Source organism: Corythoichthys intestinalis, chromosome 6, assembly GCF_030265065.1.
Source record: "Corythoichthys intestinalis isolate RoL2023-P3 chromosome 6, ASM3026506v1, whole genome shotgun sequence".
In the NCBI taxonomy this organism is placed as follows: domain Eukaryota; kingdom Metazoa; phylum Chordata; class Actinopteri; order Syngnathiformes; family Syngnathidae; genus Corythoichthys; species Corythoichthys intestinalis.
This window is the reverse complement of record NC_080400.1, coordinates 30,135,585-30,156,807: the sequence shown is the minus strand read 5'-3', so window position 1 is coordinate 30,156,807 and position 21,223 is coordinate 30,135,585. Positions and strand designations below refer to the sequence as shown.

The 21,223-nt window shown below is 38.3% G+C and overlaps 1 protein-coding gene and 1 long non-coding RNA gene across 6 annotated transcripts in view; one reads left to right on the top strand and one right to left on the bottom strand.

Annotated features, from left to right (window-relative positions):
• Window positions 1-21,223, top strand: part of lrfn1 (leucine rich repeat and fibronectin type III domain containing 1) — a 294,461-nt gene that overhangs the window by 145,070 nt on the left and 128,168 nt on the right. Inside the window, exon 1 of one of the 5 annotated variants that reach the window (XM_057839200.1) lies at window positions 15,907-16,172. The exons of 3 other annotated variants lie outside the window; for them this stretch is intronic. The gene's annotated coding sequence lies outside the window, so the exon portion shown is untranslated. Of the gene's footprint in view, window positions 1-15,906; window positions 16,173-16,207; window positions 16,227-21,223 lie in introns of those variants that run through there. One more of the 5 variants, XM_057839203.1, reaches the window with a different exon arrangement.
• LOC130917618 (uncharacterized) lies at window positions 1,032-11,230 on the bottom strand. Its single transcript, XR_009063499.1, has 3 exons — window positions 11,118-11,230; window positions 1,327-2,181; window positions 1,032-1,256 (listed from the first exon to the last, which is right to left on the bottom strand). It is a non-coding gene; the product is annotated as an uncharacterized LOC130917618 (long non-coding RNA).

The following is a 21,223-nucleotide window of genomic DNA, read 5'->3' as shown; positions in this document are numbered from 1 at the left end:
GGACATGAACTGATCCTATATACTTAAATTACTATATGTGAAATCTCCATGGCAATTAATGACTTTTGAACGAAATGTGTTAGACTGTCATTGGACTGATCCGGAGCATGCTGCTTGTGCGACCTTGGTGGCTGGGGGACGGGTCCCGATAAGCTTCTGCTTTTTTTCCGTCTCCTTTGTCATGTCTATTCTCATCTTCTTTGGATAAACAAACATACGCGATGATTTCCTTCTTTCTTTTTTCTCTCTCCTTTCTTGTGACATTGATTTTAATGTTGATGATGATGATGACAATGACAATACATAAATTCAAATTAAAAAAAACAAGCTGTTTTAATTGTCATTTTGGACCCCTATTATTAAAGCGGACTATGGAAACAATCTATCACAATATGGGACATTTTGTATCATAACGGTATGCCACAATTGAGTTTGTTATCAATCATTTGTAAGGGTGGGCGGTATAGCCTCAAAATTATGTCATGATACTTCAAGAAAATTCTGCGATATTTATGAAGCTGTGGGAACAAAAATACTGAATGATATGTATGTAATTGCTGCTTCGGATTGACATTTTTATAGCACAAAGTATTATAGCCACCATTGTTTTACACTGCAATGTAAACAGCGCAAATCTAGTGCAATGAATAAACTGACAGCTGTAAAGGGAAACAAAAATTGGCCAAGTCATCTCTATTATCAGAAGTCAAATGTAACATAGCAGTTCAAAGCTAAATGTTTACTTCTTGAGTTTAGTTTTTACATTTTAGGATCTTACAACAAGGAACACACAGTCATTTATGGCTATAGACATCCAGTCTAGTTCAAACCCCTCTAGTTCAAATAACTAGAGGGGTTTGAAAAGATAATTTGTCAGTGGCATTTGCTCAATAGCACTGAAACATTATTATCCCCTTCCAGCCCTCCCAGTTCAAATGTCGTGGACGTCTATCATCATCAATGCATGCCGATAGGTTAACTTTCCATTTATGCAACTTATGTTTGTGTTGTGGGGTGATTTATCACACTGATGGTTTGCTGATATCAGGACATCGAGTGATTGTTAGGGTGTGCGACGAGAGGGGATCCAAATGCAGACAAACAGGGGTTGTGGCGAGAAATATTTTATTGGCGAGCACAAACAATAACGTGGCGGGCGTAGATCGTTCTGCTCGGGGTAGCTGAGCCGACGTGGGGCGTGGAAGCTCGGCAGGAAGGCAGGTGTGGAATCTGACAGGAGCGCGCAAAGTCAGGACCTGGGGCGAGAAGATAAAAGTCGTGAGCCGGGGATCAGATAAATAATTAAGTACGCGAGATGCAACTGACGTGGTGAACAGACTACTTGATCGGGCGACGAGGTGGTGGCGTCCACTGGCTTATGAAGATGGCTGATTGTCATTGCCAGCAGCTGTGGCCGCTCCACCCGTCTGGCGTCCAACCTGCAATCAATAAAAACACTCACACCTGCCCAAGGTGGGCCAGGGCTCAGGAGGGAGGGGCCGAAGCCCTAACAGTGATCAAAAGAAATAGCAGCACAGTTGTGTATTTTTACGATAGGAATTTATGAAGATACATAATTGTACGTTTTTAAGTGTTTGCTGTCATATCGCCCAGTACTAGCACCATACATAAAAGGGTGCTGAATACTGCATATTGTTGAGCTTCCCACTTGGCCTATTATACATACTCTATGTGTGTGACTATATACAGTGTACGGATATGTATGTTTCGGTGCAGACCTACAAAATACAATCTCAGTGGCGTCCCTGCCAAGAAAAAAATAAACTAATACGTTTTTTGTATCATGGCAAAATAAGGGTTGCAATCTTTAGATGCTGTCGTTGGCCTGCAGTTCCACTGTAGCTGTAACGGTGCAAAAACACCATTTCATTTGCTTCCTTTCCATCACATGCATTTCCTAGCCACCATGTTCTCTATCACTTCACTCTCTCACATCCAAACACAGTGCGACACTGATAGCTCTGGGATCACATGGGCAGAGCTCGAATGGCCTAGCGGGCTGTGCAAGTGGGAGAGAGCTCCATTATCAGAGCTGCTGGTTTGCCGAGCCAGCATCCTCTCAGTCTCCTCCTCCCTCCTGCCTCGTCCTCCTCTTTGCAGTAGCAGATTTAATTTCTTGTCCCAACAGGGAAACGCTCCCTCTGAGGAGCGATGGCTGTGCTGTGAACACAGATGGAGGATTCAGATGAGAGATGCTTTTGATAAACTTGTGAATGTCAGCAGATGATATCTGATTGCTTGCTTTTAAATGACTATTTTGTCCCCTTAGAATACTACATATGAATCCACAGCTGATGCACTAGTAAAAGAAGCCATCAAGCTAAGTGCACACCCTTCTGCACTTGTATGCCATTCGGCATGCAGCGATGCCACATGTGTACACCGCAAACCCTCAGAGAACAACATGTTTTCTTGTTACAATGCGTGCCTGTTACTTTGTGTTTCATCATGTTTTGTTATTTGTACAAACACATTCAACACTAGGCCCAAACTACATTCAAGGAGACACCCACATTTCTTTCTGTTATTTGAAAAAATCTCAAATGTTTTCATAACATGTCTTATGTCAAAATGGACCCAAGGTTTCGCGAAGAATTATAGACTGCCTTTTAAATGCCTATGACAGGATTAAAAAAAAAAGTCTTAAATAGCATTATTATGTGAATCAGAATCATATTTTGAGAAAATTCGACTATATACAAGAAATGGGCAAAGCACAGATGACAATAAATTAGTCTTTTAATCTGCTGTTTAGCCCCTGCCAGTCATTATAGCGCTCTAGCGTCCCCAACAGGAGGAGGACGTCGGCAGGGTCATGATTTCTTCTGGTTTAGAATTCAGCCCATTGAGGGGGAATTATTCAGAATGAGGAAAATGCGATGGAGAGAGCAGCAAAATGTCATTTTTTTCAATCTCTCTACTCCAATATTTTTACAGGATATTCTTTTTATCGAAGTATTTTTCCCTAATTGCTAAATAAATGGTATGGTCATGACAAATAACAGTCTTGTGCTAAATGGGATATGAAATATTAAAAATACATTTCTTCAGTATGACATGGCAAAATTACTCCATAATGGTCAAAACTGTCTACTTCTTGCACTTTCCCAAACGATATTTTATGCCACAGTCCGGCTTTTGTCATTTCCCTGCCTCGGCTTCGGAGAGCGTAAACAAACCAGGAGGCGTGACAGCTAGCCGACATGCTAACCCGAACCGAGTGATGTTTCAAAGTTTTCAAAGTGAAAAATCACACTAAACTACCACGGCTCATTTCACATGGCTGCGGGGTTGTTGTCTTCGCCGATCAGCAACTTGCCTGGTGGCGAGCAGGTTGCAGCTCGTCGTTCTCCTGCTGCGGGCAGGAGAGCTTGTTTGAGGGGGAAGTAGCTAGAGAATGACCGCCGGACAAACCGGCCGACGTCAGATGAGCGTGTAGCTGAAAAAACATGGCCAACATGAATATGGCGTAAATGAATGCTTAACCAGATGGGGAAGACGTAAACAGTGAGAGAGCGGGTTGCAGTTGTTGTGCAGCTAACATGGCAGGATGTGTCTGAGGAGAACTTTTCTATATGTTCGTTCATAATCAAACGTAAGTAAATAGTCCTTTATTTAAAGAAAGTTTGTAGTGTTCACTTTGTAATCCCTGTATTCACGGCCATTTTTAACACAAAGTTTAACACAAAATTTGACGGAACACTGGGCATACGAAGAGGGCAATAAGCCAAGTATAGCGCTCTCCTGGCAGGCACCCGAAGGATCGAGGGGTGTGTGTGACAAGCCGCCAGTCGTCGGCTGAGTGGCATTCACGGTGGACAAGGAGCATTGTCAGCCACAAAATGCAACCCACTTCCATATTAAAACGTGTGCCATCATCCCAGTACTTGACATAATACAAAATACGATGTTTACTCACTTCCTCGTGAGTCTAATGGTCCCACAGTTGTCCGACTTGTTTTGACCATTCTCCGAGGGTGAATGTGAACTTTTTGAAACCCAAAAAGGCTCACACGCTTCACCCTGGTGCAGCAACAAATCCCTGCAGCACATTTGACTGGCCCGATTTAAAAAATAAATGAATTAATCCGCAAAATCAGCTGAATCCGCAGTCCATCTGCATGCTATAAAGCAATGCTGTATTGTGAGATGCTGACCCGGGTGACGTCACATTCGCACTTCTCCTCAAAACAGGAAGTTATTCATTTTCATGGCGCGGCATTAAAGAAATTGAATAAATAAACGATCGCTTCCACACACATCCAAATGGTTCATTTCATTCAGGAGTATAAAATACCGCATGAAATATGAAATAAACATGCTTTTTGGCATCATAGGCACTTCAATACACCATACTTGTTGACTTGTGAGAATTTGTAATTATTTATGGAATTTGCTTGTTGCATACTTTACTGTATTTTTCAAGTGAAATTCAGAGGACTTTTTGTACTGCCAAACAAAAAAATAAACTGATCACTTCCACAGTTGTACATACTCAAAAAACTGCACATGCACTATATTAACTTTTACATAGGTGTTTTTCATTGTACATACACATTATTTTTGTGTTTTTACACATTACTGAATCCATTGTTGTATTTATCATGTAAAAAAGTCAATTAAAACACTTATTAATAAGCATTGTTTAATATATACGTAACATGATTTTAACTTGTAAATCTGTGTTTTTCATTGGATATACACATTAGCTTTGTGTTTTTACACATTACTGAAACCATTGTATTAATTATGTAAGAGAGTCAATTATAACACTTATGAAAAAGCATTGCTTAATACATGTAACGTGATTAAATGGAAAATTTATTTTAAATAGGCGTTTTTCATTGTACATGCATATTAACGTTGTGTTTTTACAAAGTACAGAACCCATCGTTGTACTTATCATGTAAGAGAGTCAATTAAAACACTTATGAAAAAGCATTGCATAATATGTATGTTACGTTGATTGCACAAATTGTATGACTTTTGTCCCTCTGAGGTTGCCGTACACAGCAAAATCTGTGGAGTTGTTTTTTGTGTTTTTTTTGTAAATTGTTTTTTAATTGATTGGTGTTGATTTGGGTGTTGTTTTCACACTAGCAGTGTTAAGATCGCTCTTGGGCTACATTTACACTAGGACATAATTTTTTCAAGGGTATTTTGCCGACTATTTTTATACCTGCCCGCACTTACATTTAAGGTGCGTTTAAGGCCCCCCCGCTTCTGCAAGTTATGCCTGCATTTCCGTAAACTACGCATGCATTGAAAGAAGCAGCCTCATATGTTCCGTCATCGCCTGCGCCGTTTACTTATGAACCGGAAACTCATTGTTGATCAGGGTGGAGGAACCAGTTGCGTATCGAAGACACAGGATTATATAAATGTTGACAGACAAGCAAAGAAAACAACCAGGTCAAGCGGTAATGAACAGTTGACATGCAAGAGTACGCTGAATAGCTGACGACGTGACACTGATTGCTATGTGTTTGTGCCTTATATACTGTTCTAAGTTGTTCTTTGTGACACATTACGGAGCACACAGTCTTTGTGATGGAAGCTTTGTGATGCATGAGTGCGATGCAATGTGATGGCACCAGGGGTCGCGTTAACCGAATATTTTCCGTCGTTGACCGGTTTTTTAAAACGGTGACGGAAAAAACTGAAGTCCATCTGTCATTTTGACAGGTTGCAATTCACACCCCAGACCACAGGGTGGCGAGTGAGCATATTAATTATGCATGACGTCGTTGGCCTTACTCAGAAAAATGTCAAGGCAACTGAGTGTCAGAAGTTTCTTCAAAAAGCCCCAAAACGACGATGGTGTTGATAAAAGAGGTGAAAAAAGAGGGACTGGTGCAGTGGAGGATGAAGGATGACAACGAATCAAGTGAATCGCCGGTTCACTCCTCACTGCGGCGAGCAGTTGAAAACACCGCCAATTACTGAGAAGGGCAGAATTGGTAACACGGTGAAAGCGGCATAAAGCCAAAAAAGCGGACCAGACTAGCCAGAGCCTGAAATTATTTCAAGGAAAATATGGAGGGTGCCACCACTGTGTGTACTCTTTTTGCTAAGCTGAGCTCGCATACCACGGTAGCACGTCGGCTATGAACGAACACTTGACGCGCCGTCACCCAGGTGTATTTGGGAAGACAACAGGAAACAACAAGCTAGCGGATTGTAAGTCCATACAACTTTCTAACGATTTTTTAAAAAAATTGGAAGTTGCCTTTATGTGCGTCGTATCAACGTGCATTTTTATTTAGTAATCATAATACATTAAAAAAATATATATATATATATTAGGGCTGTCAAAATTATCGCGTTAACGGGCGTTAATTAATTTTTTAAATTAATCACGTTAAAATATTTGACGCAATTAACGCAGATGTCCCGCTCAGACAGATTTAAATGACTGCTCAGTGAAAAGCTCACTTGTTGTTATGGAGTTTTGCCGCCCTCTGCTGGCGCTTGGGTGAATGACCATCTCGCATATTGCCTCAGATTACACAATGAGGCCGTTTATGGGCATTAAGAGTGAAGAGAATGCCACCGGCCGCTTGGGGGCAGCGCCGTTCCATACTCATGTTATTTCTTCAAAACGTGGGAGAATTAGTAGTTGTGAGACGTTTATGCTGTATTCACAATGCAACGCAAATTGCTATTTGTGCTCCACACATATTTCGGTAAGTTTTCTTTCTTTTAGTGGCAATTATATGTCTCTTGTTGTATTTTGGGTAAGATATGTACAGATATATTTAATACAGTAAAGGCGAGTGGACACAGGCGTTCTTTGGACCGCGCCGTTTATTGGCAACTCCTTCACAACAAACATACAGTGGGGAGAACAAGTATTTGATACACTGCCAATGGGAAAACCCATTGGCAGTGTATCAAATACTTGCTCTCCCCAATGTAAGTATCGTTTAGTGAAAGCACAACAAAAATAATATTCCTATCTCTCCAAAAAAAAAAAATTCACAAAAAGAATAGTAATGAGGCCCTATTCTTAAACAACAATGCAAAATGAACTGGCATTCCATATCAAAATAGCTATGCAAAATACACGTAAAACTTTGGTCACTCTATTTTTATTATTGTTATTTTTATTCTTCTTATTATTATATTAACTCTACTTTTGATTGAAAATTTTACAAATTTTATTAAAACGAAAACATGAAGGGGGGTTTTAATATAAAATTACTATAACTTGTAACTATAACATTTATCGTTTAAGAACTACAAGTCTTTCTATTAGTGGATCACTTTAACAGAAAGAATGTTAATGCCATTTGTGGATTTATTGTTACAATAAACAAATACAGTACTTATGTACAGTATGTTGTATGTATATATCCGTCGTGTGTCTTATCTTTCCATTCCAACAATAATTTACATAAAAATATGGCATATTTTAGAGATGGTTTGAATTGCGATTAATTGCGATTAATTACGATTAATTAATTTTTAAGCTGTAATTAACTCGATTAAAAATTTTAATCGTTTGACAGCCCTAATATATATATATATATATATAATGGAATTATATAATATTTTATTATTATTAAATGTATTAGGATCATGGAAGGTCCCGCTTGGGGGAAGAAAAAAAAAAAATATATATATATCCTGTATATACATAATATAATAAAAATATATATGGAAACACAGCACTGGCCTGCTTACTGTAATCCATGACTGCACTAATGTTAGTTACTTTATATTATGCATCAAGATATAGTCATTTTAAAAATTTAAGTGACTGGTAAAAATAGATTATGACCGGATTTTTATGACCCTGTCAGTCAAAATGACAGACAACGAAAAAGTCTAGCGCAACCTCTGGCTGGCACATGTGATGGAATATGCAATATGCTGGCAATATGCTGGCACATGATACTCATTACTCGCCGGCATGAAATTTTGAAATTACTACACTACTCCGTTTTGTGATCAGTTTTTTTCATGAACTTATTTGAACGCACCACACGGGAGGGAGAGTGAAATAAGAGCACGCTCGATTTTTAAGCACAGGCGCCGAGTTGTTGAAAAAAATCTTTACAAAACAATGAAAGCCTGACATTGTTACTTGGAATGTTACAATCGATGCTTGGAAAATAACAAAGAGAAACAAATGGGTCTGGCGCTGCCTATATTCCTGGAAGCCGCAACCAGGAGTGCTTGTGCATAACAGTGGCGATCCTGGAAGTGGCGACAGTTTTGACAGGCAGAAATGTCCTGAAAAAAACTGATCACGCGCCTCTTTGACTGGGGGGTACCACGCAGGTCACTTTTCGGGGTTTAATTTTCCTCTACGCATTTTTATATTCTCATGTTCGGTTGGCATTGAGTTGAGAGGGGCAAGCCCCGCAGCTGGCTGATCGGAGACAACGCGGGAGACGAGCTCTTAAAAAAACACTCATCTCAAAAAATAAAAATAAAAAAAGAGGGGTTAGTTAGAGGGTTGACTGCAAACTCCCAAAAAGGAAGGCCAAACCCTTTTGGCCATATGCTGAATAATCTATGACAGCACAACCTGTTCAAATCGAATGGATATCTTTTACCTGCAGTGGCACGGAAGGAGTTAAGAGCACTGCATTTTCAACACACCTTCTCATCTTACACTTTCACCATCTTACACTTTCACCTTCCTTCACCATCCGGCAGCTTTTAGATTGAATGCACAATTCAGACTTGGCATCACTGGTAAATCTCTATGGTGTTTACATCATGGCTGCTAAATGTAGCAAATATTGAAGCGGATTGTTTTCAGAGGGCTGAGGTTTACATGGTGAGGGATTGTGAGAGGAAATTGATCGCTGCGTTGACAAGCCTGCAGGAGGCTTATATGCACAGTGGGAGTGTCTGCCTGCAGCACTGCTCGGCACGGGTAAGGAGGGTAGGAAATACAGGAATGGGCTGCATCAGCTAATCTGACAAAGGTTTAAAATATAAAGTTAATGATCCGCAATATGAGCACTAAAGAAAGCATTTGACTTGCCGCTGTTTCCACCTGGATATACATATTGTCTTAAATTAAATCAACAAAGCGTTTTTCAATTAGGATTATATGTGTTTTTGAAAGAAGTTCTCTTTTTTTAAAGTCATTCTGCAGCTTGGCGCAAGCACAGAAAAAGCTGAATTAACTGGGACGTTGTTTTTCTAAAGAGATCTTTCTCTTTTGGAGCGAAGAGAACCGGAAATGAGATGGGCACCTTTGATAGATCCTATTCAGAGGGTGAGGGCCTATTCATTAGTTTCTCTAAATTTAAACAGTGATTGCATAAAGCGAAAGCTGTTATTTCAGTATGGTCAGATTTAGTCAGTTACTTTTGTTGACTCTTTGTTGTTAACTTTTTCAATGTAATTTATGATAATAGACACCAAATAATGTGGCTCTTTTCCTGCTTTTGCTGTGAATTTCAAATTAGGAGTGTCACGAAAGACGTCAAATCCATTTTAACTTGGAGGGTTGGCAGTGAATTAAGTAATTCATTTGCTGCCAGACCACCTAGTTCAAATTGATTGGCCATGTATTGCGAATGACAACCAATGCGTTACATTTACTCTGTTACATTTACTTGAGTAACATTTTGAGAAAAATGTACTTCTAAGAGTAGTTTTAATAAGCCATACTTTTTACTTTTACTTAATTAGATTTGGAAGAAGAAATGCTACTCTTACTCCTCTACTTTGGGCTACACTGGTCGTTACATTTTTCCTCTTTATTCTACATATTCTCATCTACTCATAAACGTGGATTGAAACCTCTCTCCCAGTTTTTTTATTTGACAACGATTGATGATAGAAAACCAGAGATATGATCCCTTTAATTTTATAATAGTTACTATGAAGGAACTACTCACTATTCAACTATTCAAACTAAGAACTCTTTTCTCCTCTATTTGGCCTAATGTGGTTATGTAATAGGTTATAGTACAGTATAATGATAACAGTTCATGTTGATAACTTGTGCTGGGAAAAAAGACCATTGTTTAAAAAGAAAACCAAACATCATAGGCAGTTACTCACAAAGTGACTCATTATTTGAGTACATTTTTGGGATGACTGCTTTTACTCTGACTTAAGTAAAATTATTTGGAAGTGAAAAAGTATTTTACCCCCACTAGAATTCTTAATTTTCACTTTCTACACTTTGAAGGTTAAGATAAACAAACAAATGTGGACGAAGGTAACCCAAGTAAATATAAAATGCAGCTTTAAATAGTGATTTTGTTTATGGGGCGGTTGGAGTCAAAGCAACATGGCCCTGTGTTAAAAAAAAAAATCTGCTTAAAGTGAATAGCGGTTTGGGACAGCCTTATTAGCAGCAACAAAATTATCTAACTCATATACAGTATGTATTGGACTGCTGTTCATTGAAGGATTGTTATAATTCAGCAACACCAAAGGTTTTTTTTTAACATGATCCAACTTCTTAAGGTCATCTTAACACATTTCAGATAATCTTGAATCCATGCAGAGTAGAATGAACAATGAAGACTTTTGCGGCATTTGCTCCCAGCTAAGAACAAAATATTGAAACATGCTAAGTGGCCACTTAAACCAGATATATATACAACTGACCATCAAAAGAGATCAATTTTTCTGTATGTGAAATGGCACCAAAAAAACTGGGAGTTAATGAAATCATTGGACTATTGTGATTGCTTCAAAACGTTGAGTTCAGGGTGCTATTATGTTTTTTTCCAGGGTCAGTTTTATTATTTCTTTTTCTATTGTACGAACAAAATGCATTAATTCATGATTTTTATGTATTTGTCCAGATGGTCGTCTTCTGGATATACATACATATACAGTGGTAACTCTACATACGAAGTTAATTCGTTCCAGAACCTTGTTTGTAAGTCAAAACGGTCATATGTCTAGCTGGATTTTCCTATTAGAAAACGTTATAATTCCATTAATTCGTTTCACAGCCCGAAAACCTACACTAAATCCTAAATAAATACTGCTGGTACCATTACAAATGGCAATTACACATAGCTAAACAAATACGTTATAAATAAAAATCGTAATAATATAATAATAATGAGAATTCATGTAAAAATCAAACAAATTGGATTCTAATGTACCTGAACGCACCGCGTGGCTGACATGGTGAGATGGATGTGGGAGAGATTTTACTTTCTCTTTTAATGTCCTGCTGTTGTTGGCGTCAACTGAGGCAGACAGTAGGCGTGTTGTGTTGCACAAGTTCTGAAATAAATGATTTCAGAAATAAATGATGTTACCACAATAATAATTGTCGCTTTAACTTATAAAAACTGGCGGACGAAGGTCGGAGGAGGACCGTCGAGATCGTGGACATTCTAACGCCATATTGTCGAGCCAGATCACGGACAAGAACACCACGTTCATATTTTTCTATTATCATAATTTTCCATCTTCATTTCAATGGTAAGCGTCACCTTTTTTTCACCACCTGCACTACCCTTCTTGGAACCCCTGTTGATTTCTCTCACAAGAAAATCCGCCCTGCGTCCGTCTTGCTGGAAAAATAAGATACTGCATGAATCTTCATATTTCGAGCATGTCGTCGGATGTAGAAACAAATGGCGAGACAAATTTTACATCTGATGTCGAAAAGATAGTGTGTTGAAGTGATTGTATGTCGAGGTACCAGTATACTGTATTTTATATACATATACATATTTATATGGTCGAAAACACAGACAAGACTGAAAAAGCAGTTTCCCCTCTTGCAGTCTTTAAAAGAAACTGCTGTATTTTAAGCCAAAACAACTGTTGTGTTTGATAGAAAAATATGTCTATATGCTGCCATAGCAGATTCATGGTGCATTAACTCCCGAACTATTTTTAATTTGTCTGTTTTACCCTGGAATCCCCCATTTTCAGACGTCGCGCAACCGCTTTTGTTTCAACCCAGCCATAAAGCGAAGGTAATTAATTATTCAAAAAGCCTGTCATTTTTAGCTTGGAATCATTAATTGTCTAATATTAAAAAAAAAAAAAACGACTTTAAAAAATTATTCACTCGCATATTTTAAACTTTTAAACATATTACGTCACAATGAATGAAAATAGTGTCTGTAAAAAAGTCACGGATATCTACCTCATAACTATCGATTAATTGTATTTTTTTTTTTTTTTTGTTACTGTCATATTTTCTCCATTATGTTAGATGATAAATAATCGATCCAAACAAAGAAAAAATTGAAATAAAAAAAAAGTTTAAAAGTGTAAATATATGAAAAAGAAAACTCCTTGATGTCTGCGATTTCTGCATCGCGACCATTGTTATATTGCCATGTTTCACCCATAAAATCTCCCAAAAATACGGCTATGGCCATTCATAGCTGTGTATTGACACTCAATGATACAGACTACATGGAGTTTTTGGATCGAAACAAGGTAAGTACGCGATAATATCTCGTTAAAGTCATGGCGTCTTAAATTATGCTCTCGCATGCTCTCACCTCCAGTTAGGGTTTGGCTGTTTAAACTTTTTTTTTTTTTTCTCCCGTTCAAATTTTTTCTTCCCCCAGAAAATTGAGATTTTGAGCTTTCCAATGATGTATCACACATGTGTATCGGACAATTTTGAAAGTTGGCCAAATTGGGGGTCTCAGAGCGGAACGTCAAGTCACCAGAGAGTTTTCCGCCATATATATATTTTGTGAGGACAAGCGGTTCAGAAGACTAATGAACCAGTGCAACTCTGTTCTCTGTTCCTCTAAAAAGAAAATAGATTAAAACTGCAAAGTTAATTATGTAGAAAATTAGTATTTCTTCTAAGTCCGACACATTTGTATTTTTTTTCATTTTGTTATATTAACACAGAATCAAAGTTGTCAATGCCATAAATGTTTTTTAGTGCTGACAACAGCATTATGAATTCAATAGATACAATCCATAATTTAAATCATACAGATCAAGACTATTTGATCTAGCTAGTGTGTGAAATCATCATTGAGTGGCAGTAACACATTACAATGTTATGCATGTTTTCTTGTCTTATCACAAACAATATGACAGTCCAAGGTCTTTGAAAATTGCAGAGCTCTACTTACCTTTCTGACAGCACCAGTGCATACAGCAAAACATACATTTGCAAATAGGTGTTTTCATGCTTTTTGTCCGCACGTGGTGCTTTTTTCGGGATGCTATGATTAAACACAGAAGCAGAGATGCAACCCTTGCCGTTGTGGTGAGAAACGGCTATTGCAAAACACACCCTGTCAGAGCGACGAACAGCTACATCTCGCTCTCGACGCAATGTGCTTGAGAGTGCTTGTCTTGAGGATTCATCTTCATCAGCGTAGACAGAACAGCAAATGCACCTCCAACTCAGCAATTGCAGAGTGCTCAACATTTGTATGCAAATGTAAAGTCACTCTGCTTGTTACCTGAATCCCCATTTTCCTGTGATGACTTCACATAGGACACCCTGAATAATGTGCATAGATGCAAATGCGGATTAGCTCAGTTTAGTATTGCCCACTAAGGTACAAATTATACTGATTACCATGACGTCATATTGAGTGTGCTGTACGCCGATTGAATTGATTAAGCGCTATGCCTATGATTCTAATTGTTTGTTTAGCAGGCCGCGTGTTGCATAATACACTCTCGTGTAAAGAATTTAATTTGTCTACTGTGTCCTGGGTAAATGATGAGGAGTCTTCTAGTGGTGCTAAAGTAATGTAATAATTATGAATGTCAAGTATGTATGCACTATTACGCATCCTGAACAATCACCATTTGCGATGGTGGTGTGATTTGTAGTCAACGAGTAAACTGTCCATCAATTTTGTCATTTTCAATAGCGCATGTCACATTCAAGCTCACACGGGAAGAAGGTTCTATCCAAGCATACATAGGGAAACTGGTGTGTCACACTTTGACCTTATCATAGGGGTAGCACAAAACAGCCAGCCAAGAGTGTTCAGTTGACACCCATGGACACGCTAGTCTTTAATTAAGCTTACATGTTTTTGTTGGGGGGAAAAATCCTCAATGAGCAGTTTGCGCGAGGACAAACCATCGCTGTCTACTACTACCTGATCAAGGGGATCATTGATGAAAAAAACATCGCAGGACATCTGATAGCCATGTTTTTATAGTAATAAAACATCATACTGCCTAAGGGATAACATTGATACTTGATGTAAACTGCTAATTGCTGTGGCCAGGGAATATCAGACAGGATCCTTAATCTTGCTTGTCAATATTTCTGGAATATCAATAGACACGAAACAAACTGCAATTGTTGTGCGAGTCATTCTTTATTCTTTGTGCTTGGTGATTATTAAAGACGCTGGTAAGTTAAAGAAAAATAGGGAGCGTCATTGACCCCACATTCTATCAACGTCTACATCCTCAGTTGCAGCTAATGAGTTTAGCAAAATGAATTAAAATATCAATTCGATTGGCATTTTGAAATAATGAATAAATATTCTTTCCCAGTCTGTTTTTCGTGACCAAATGTGTCATTCATTCGGCAGTTGCTGCATACTATTCTGCTAACAAGCATTCAGTCCCATCCACAACCATTTCTCGGCACAGTGATGAGATTTCTCCTAGCATTTGATATAAAAAGTCTTCAGTATTTTCCATCACCGTATGCTTGATGCATTACGCATTCAGGGCTCATTTTCGACCACATAAAATTCAAGAAAAGTGATGTAAAAGCAAAATTCACCATCAGAACAGCAATATTAAATACTAAATATACTATACACATGGGGAACCTCTAACAGTACAAAAATAGTAACAATAATATTGCAAATTTTAATAGCGCAGTTTGTAGTTGAAACCCCAAACCCCGCCACCCCGCCTCAAATGTAGAACGGGTCTCTCCCTCCATGCACATTTTTCTTCATGGCTTATGGTCTATTTCTTTTAGCCTGGCCGGGATGCAACAAAAGCCTGGTGCCCCATCAGGATTATAAAGCACTGGGGAAAACTCTGCCGATGACAGTTTAGTTTTTAAAATAAACTAAACTTAAAGTACAGGTTTCTGTCAAGTTGATTAAGATTTTCTAGTCCTCAGTGAATGTAGATTAGATGTAAGATATGGCCTAAAAATTCCAGTCCGACCTGACCAAGGCCCACGGGTATTAAAGCCCGGCCCGACCTGGCCCTAACGTAATTAATTGACATTTTGGACACGACCTGGCCCGAATGGAGTTCGGACTCGGCCTCGGGCTTAAGATCTTACCTCGACTCGAGGTGCCAGTCTTTCTGCTCTCGTATGAGGGTAAAGCGCCACATTCGTTACATTCAGCGAAGCTTACACAGGTTTCTGTAGCATCTTCAACAATCAATTTGAAGCCCACCCCACTCTTACCGGTACGTGTTTGTCTTTTCAATTCCCCCGTCTTTAGTTTGGTTTTAACCTCTTGCTGCTCCATATCGAAATACCAGGTCGAAAATATGTAATGGATGTGGAGGGGAATATTAAAAAGAGGGCGGGGCCACGGCGTTCACGTGGGCAGGGCATGCTCTGGCTCTGCGGCTCCTGTTTGCAATTACCATACAGTGCCTTCTCTGTTTTATACAAATTATTTATTTCATAACAAGTATTCCTTAGTTTGACATCCATGCGTTTTAGTATACAAAATATATAAATATATATTTATTAAAAAAAAAAAAAATTGAGCGACAGAGAAGCACGGCCCGACCCGACCTGACCCGAACGTAAATGACATGTTGGGCTCGCATCGGGTTCGGACTCGGGCTGGGGCTTAAGATCTTACCTTTAATGTAGATCATTTTTTTGGTAAACTGTATTGACCTCTTGAAAGTGTTCAATTTCCATCTGCTGATTTGAATTTCTGAACTAAGGCATGGTACAAATTTAACTACACTCATTTTGTTATCACTCCAAAGTCTCGCTTGGATTTTTTTCACACCACAGATTTGATGTGAAACAGACATCATATCAGAAGTTGGCCATCTATCACTCTGGAAAGATTCTGAGAACAGCATTTCATCCTTCAATAAATATTTGATGCTGTGTTTCATTTATTCACTCACTAGGTGTCAGGCTACGGGCTTGCACCCACAGCAAATCGCTGCACGATTTGACAGCATCCTCAGGATAACTCCCACATGTCATCATTAAAGAGCAACCACTTTTGTCTGAATTTCAAGTCCAGCAGGGGGTAAGACGAGGGGGCGTGGGTTGGAAAATAGACATCTTTAATTATGATGAAGAGGTGAGCAAGCATCCCTCTCGCAGGATGACTTTGCACCTTGCATCCCCAAACATTTGCTCACTGATACCAGAAGCAAGCTTCAAACAGGTCGTAATGCGCTTGGATCATTTTTTAGAGTGCCATGGAGTGTGACTGTGTTTTAAAAATAACAATGTAATGGCGAATTAAATGAATATGCTAATGTATCAATAGATTATATGTGCATATTTTAATGTTTATTTTCCAATGGTTCATGTTCATTGCTTTGCTGCCTTTGCACAATTATGTTAAACGAGATGGTATTTGGTTAATGAACATGTCAAGCGTGACTGGGTGAAGTCGTTGGTCTCAAAGTTTGTTTTGAATAATTGTGTGCTTATTAGGACACAAATATTCGGGAAAAATATGGACAGCTGAACTTGGCGAAAAGGGCAGAGAGAGCCTTAACATTGTTAGACTGAGCTTTCACAAGGAGCTAATTGGATGTGTTTATTTAGTGATTCCAACGCAATAACAATTCACATTGGTCTGCACCACAAATTGTATTTCCCAGATGAATGATTGATTTAGTTATGACTTTTTTCACATATCACCTTTCACCATTGGATTTACACCTGAAGACAAAAACAATTAAGCTTAAAAAAAATCAATTATATGTATCCCATTTACGTGCAAACAGAACCAAAACATGCTCAGTTACCAAAAAATAATTTAGTAACTCAGTCACTTCATTGTAAGAGTAATTAGTTACTCAGCAAAGTAACTGACGTTACTTTTCATGTTCTACATGTTATTACATTGTATAACGTCTTTCACATCAGATATTTATAATATATTAACTGATTGAATAATAAAAACTCTGCGACATTTTAGAACATTTGGTATTCATTTGGATTAAATATACAATGGGATTTCCCATTGGCAGTGTATCAAATACTTGTTCTCCCCACTGTATTAGTCTGTTAAGAAAACACAAAGGTAAACTGACCTATTAAAAACGGTAATCATAGTAGATTATTATTTAAAGTAATTTATAAACCTGCTAAAATATGCTACTTCTTAACAGTCTTATTTATAGGATGTTATAAGCCTGTTGAAATACACTATACCTACAGTATGCTACTGAAATATTGTTTGACTGTAAACACTGTCACGCTATAGCAGTCCGCATATTATCAGACACGCCAGCCTGTGCTTGTCCATGAAATGACCAAACGACATCTAACCTTTATCCGGTACTGCAACACCATTCACAAAAATATGTGTTACAGCTTAATTTTTAATCAATGTAATTTTTTTCAATACTGCTCATCTTCATTAGTAAGGAGGAGTTCACCTTTGACTCGACATCGGTCATTTGCAGTGCTTTAACTTGCATTCAAATCTCTGGGCAATTTAGCTATTATTAAACTTTCTAAATGCATTTTTGACTGTAGGTACAGTACAGGCCAAATGTTTGGACACACCTCATTTAATGCAACACAAATGAAAGTCCCAACCCCATTGATAAAGCGATAAATTCCACTAATCAGCCCTGAAAAAGCATACCTGTGAAGTCAAAAACCATTTTAGGCAACTCCCTCTTGAAGCTTATCAAGAGAATGACAAGAGTGTGCAAAAAAGTAATCGGAGCAAAGGGTGGCTACTTTAAAGATACCAGGATATTATTCGTGTTTTTAGTTATTTCAGTTTTTTTTTTTTTTTTTTTTGCTTAGTACATAATTCCACACATGTTCATTCATATTTTTATTACATTGCTTGAACATATATCACTCACACATTTTATATTTACCGTATTTTTCGGACTATAAGTCCCACCCGAGTATAAGTCGCACCAGCCATAAAATGCCCAATGAAGAGGAAAAAAATATGTGTAAGTCCCATCGGAGTATAAGTCGCATTTTTGGGGGAAATTGACTTGATAGAATCCAACAACTAGAAAATTGAAAGGCAATTTAATATAAAAATATGATAAAGAACAAAATGCTGAATAAGTGTACAGTATGATGTTACATGATGCATGAACAACGAAATGCCAATGTACTGTCCTCACCAGGACGCTACGGCTCGGTCCTGGCTATAGACCCTACCCACGTGACGTCACAACTCCGCTCTCCTGAATGGTACCGCCCACTTGTCCGTCAAAACATAGTGTTAACCTGTTACGGCTACGTACATTTCTCCTATTTACGGCGTGTTTTTCTGCTCCTTAACATTAATAATCAAAATGGTGAAGGCATGTGTGGCTGTTGGTTGCACTAACAGAGAAGATGGAAGGAGAGACTTGAAGTTTTACCGTATTCCGAGGGATCCAAAGAGGAGAGCGAAATGGACGGCTGCAATTCGACGTGAAAACTGGGCACCAAAAAATCACCACAGACTATGTAGTAGTCATTTTATATCCGGTAAGATGCATTTAAGATATACTTAGAGGGTTTTGGGCTGACAAGTAACCACAATTAAGATCATTGCGAGGCTAATCGCCGACAACATACGACGTAGTACGACATAGTTTCAAATTCAAGATGTTTGTGACTTCCCTTTCTTCCACCATCGTTATTTTTTGAATAATATTTAGCTGGTACCAAGTGAAAGAAACTGGCCTCGTCTACGGGGCTGACAAATAACCACAATTAAGATCATTGCGAGGCTAATCGCCGACAACATACGACGTAGTACGACATAGTTTCAAATTCAAGATGTTTGTGACTTCCCTTTCTTCCACCATCGTTATTTTTTGAATAATATTTAGCTGGTACCAAGTGAAAGAAACTGGCCTCGTCTACGGGGCTGACAAATAACCACAATTAAGATCATTGCTAGGCTAATCGCCGACAACATACACGTATGTATGTAGTGAGAGTGCTATCGCTAAACCATATAAACATTAAAAGCCTTAACTCCATTGACAAACGACATGAAATACATTAGACTTGACAGTGGATGTTAGCAATAACAAAAGATTTTGAATTGAAAATTTCGTAACTCACCTTTCCAAGCACAAGATAGATTCCTGCCGAATTTTCGTGGACGAGGACCTGTTTCACCCAACCAGCAACGAAGTATTTATAAGCCTCCAAGCTCTTGAAGTTTTTCAAATTTTCGTGAGAATAGGCTGATTTTGTGTGGACAAGATAATTGTAAATATCAGCGTAGCAGATGTCAGGCAGACAGGGCGAAGACAGTGGGTCGAAAAACATCGATTTGGGCATCAAATATGGATCTGGCGACTGTATAGAACGAAGCTTTTCCACATAACGCCTTTTATGCAACACATCCAGTGAGTTTACGGCATCAGAAAGCACCGGGTCTTCCATGAAATGCATTTTAAATTCCTCGATCAATTGAAAACAATGCTAATACAGAGACAAAATGACGGACAAGTGGGCGGAACCACACAGCGAGCACGTGGTTTTGTGACGTCGGTGGGTAGGGTATATACAGCGAGCTAAACTCCCAAATGACGATGCTAGACGTACGTATAATTTGCTGAATCAATTTCGTCCTCAATACCAAACAGGTTCGCATCAACGTAAAGAAATGATAATTAGGTGCTATTACAGCAATTACACAAACGGTTAGCGTGCGTTCGCTAGCATTAGCACATCGTTCAAACAAACACACAACTGGCTCTAAGTGTCCGATCGCAGGTGGAAAACACACAACAACAACGGAAAAGATGGTACACACAGGCATTGCCTCTGTAGAGATATTTTACAAGCATAAACAATGAGCGTAGGTTGGCAGGCGTGTTTCTCTCTCTCTCTCTCGCCCACTCGCTCAGAGACGCTGTGTTGCTGTCTGTCTTCTTCTTGCGTGTGAGAGCTCTTCTTCGCGTAAACAAGTGCGAGTGCGCCCCCACTTGCGCCACAGACTAAAAGCATGCATTTCAATATAAAAATGTCAATAATACAATTGAACACACATTGCCAAAGGCAGAACGCGAACGTGGCCATAGCTATTAAGTATCATAAAGCATAAAGCATAAAGAACATGCTAACAAGTTTACCAAACCATCAGTGGCACTCCAAAACACCAAAATAACATGTGAAATGATATCATAATGTGTTAATATTTTCACACATAAGTCGCTCCTGAGTATAAGTCGCACCCCCAGCCAAACTAGGAAAAAAATGTGACTTATAGTCCGAGAAATATGGTATGTATTTATATTTTTATACTTCTATACATGTAAGCAACTTTTGAGATTTTAACTTAGCTTATCCTGCACTGTAAAGGGAGATGCTCCCTAATTTCACTGTACAACTGTATAATGACAATAAAGGGCTATTCTATTCTATTCTATTCTATTCTATTCTATTCTATTCTATTCTATTCTATTCTATTCTATTCTATTCTATTCTTCAGTGAGAATTTACAATAAAAATAGTCATGAAAACAAAGAAAACGCATGAATAAGAAGGTGTGTCCCACTTTTGGCCTGTACTGTATATGGTGGGGTACCTAGAAAAACCTATGAAAAATTAAAAAGTGGCTTTCATATTTTTAATTTTCCCATCACACCACTTTTACCTTTTCTTTTTCGAATTATGCCAAATAACTGCACACCTTTCACTGATTTTCACGGATAAAAGGAAATGCGTGCTCCTGTTGATGTTGGATTCTGTCGTGTATCTAGAAAGTGTTTCTCTGTCTTTCCTGGAAAACTTCTAAATATACCGTAATTATTTAATAATGACCTTTATATTTACATTTTTTTGTCATTTGCAACAAATGCGTATTTTTTCCCCCAAGTATAGCTTTGTACCGTTTTATCGGTCAATTTAAAAAACAGACAAAAATATTGAAATCTCTTTCATTTCAATTTCATTGAACACAACAGATTGCCCCAAATGTCCTGAATATGTCTTGAGGACTTTAATGCAAATAAAGCTGACAACGAAAAATCAATTAAATGCTATAAAAGTGATAATAGAGAGTTGATTGAGGATTATGTACAGTATGAAAAATGGTAACCGTGGCAACCAGAGTCTCAAATTTCTCCAAGCAACCCACAC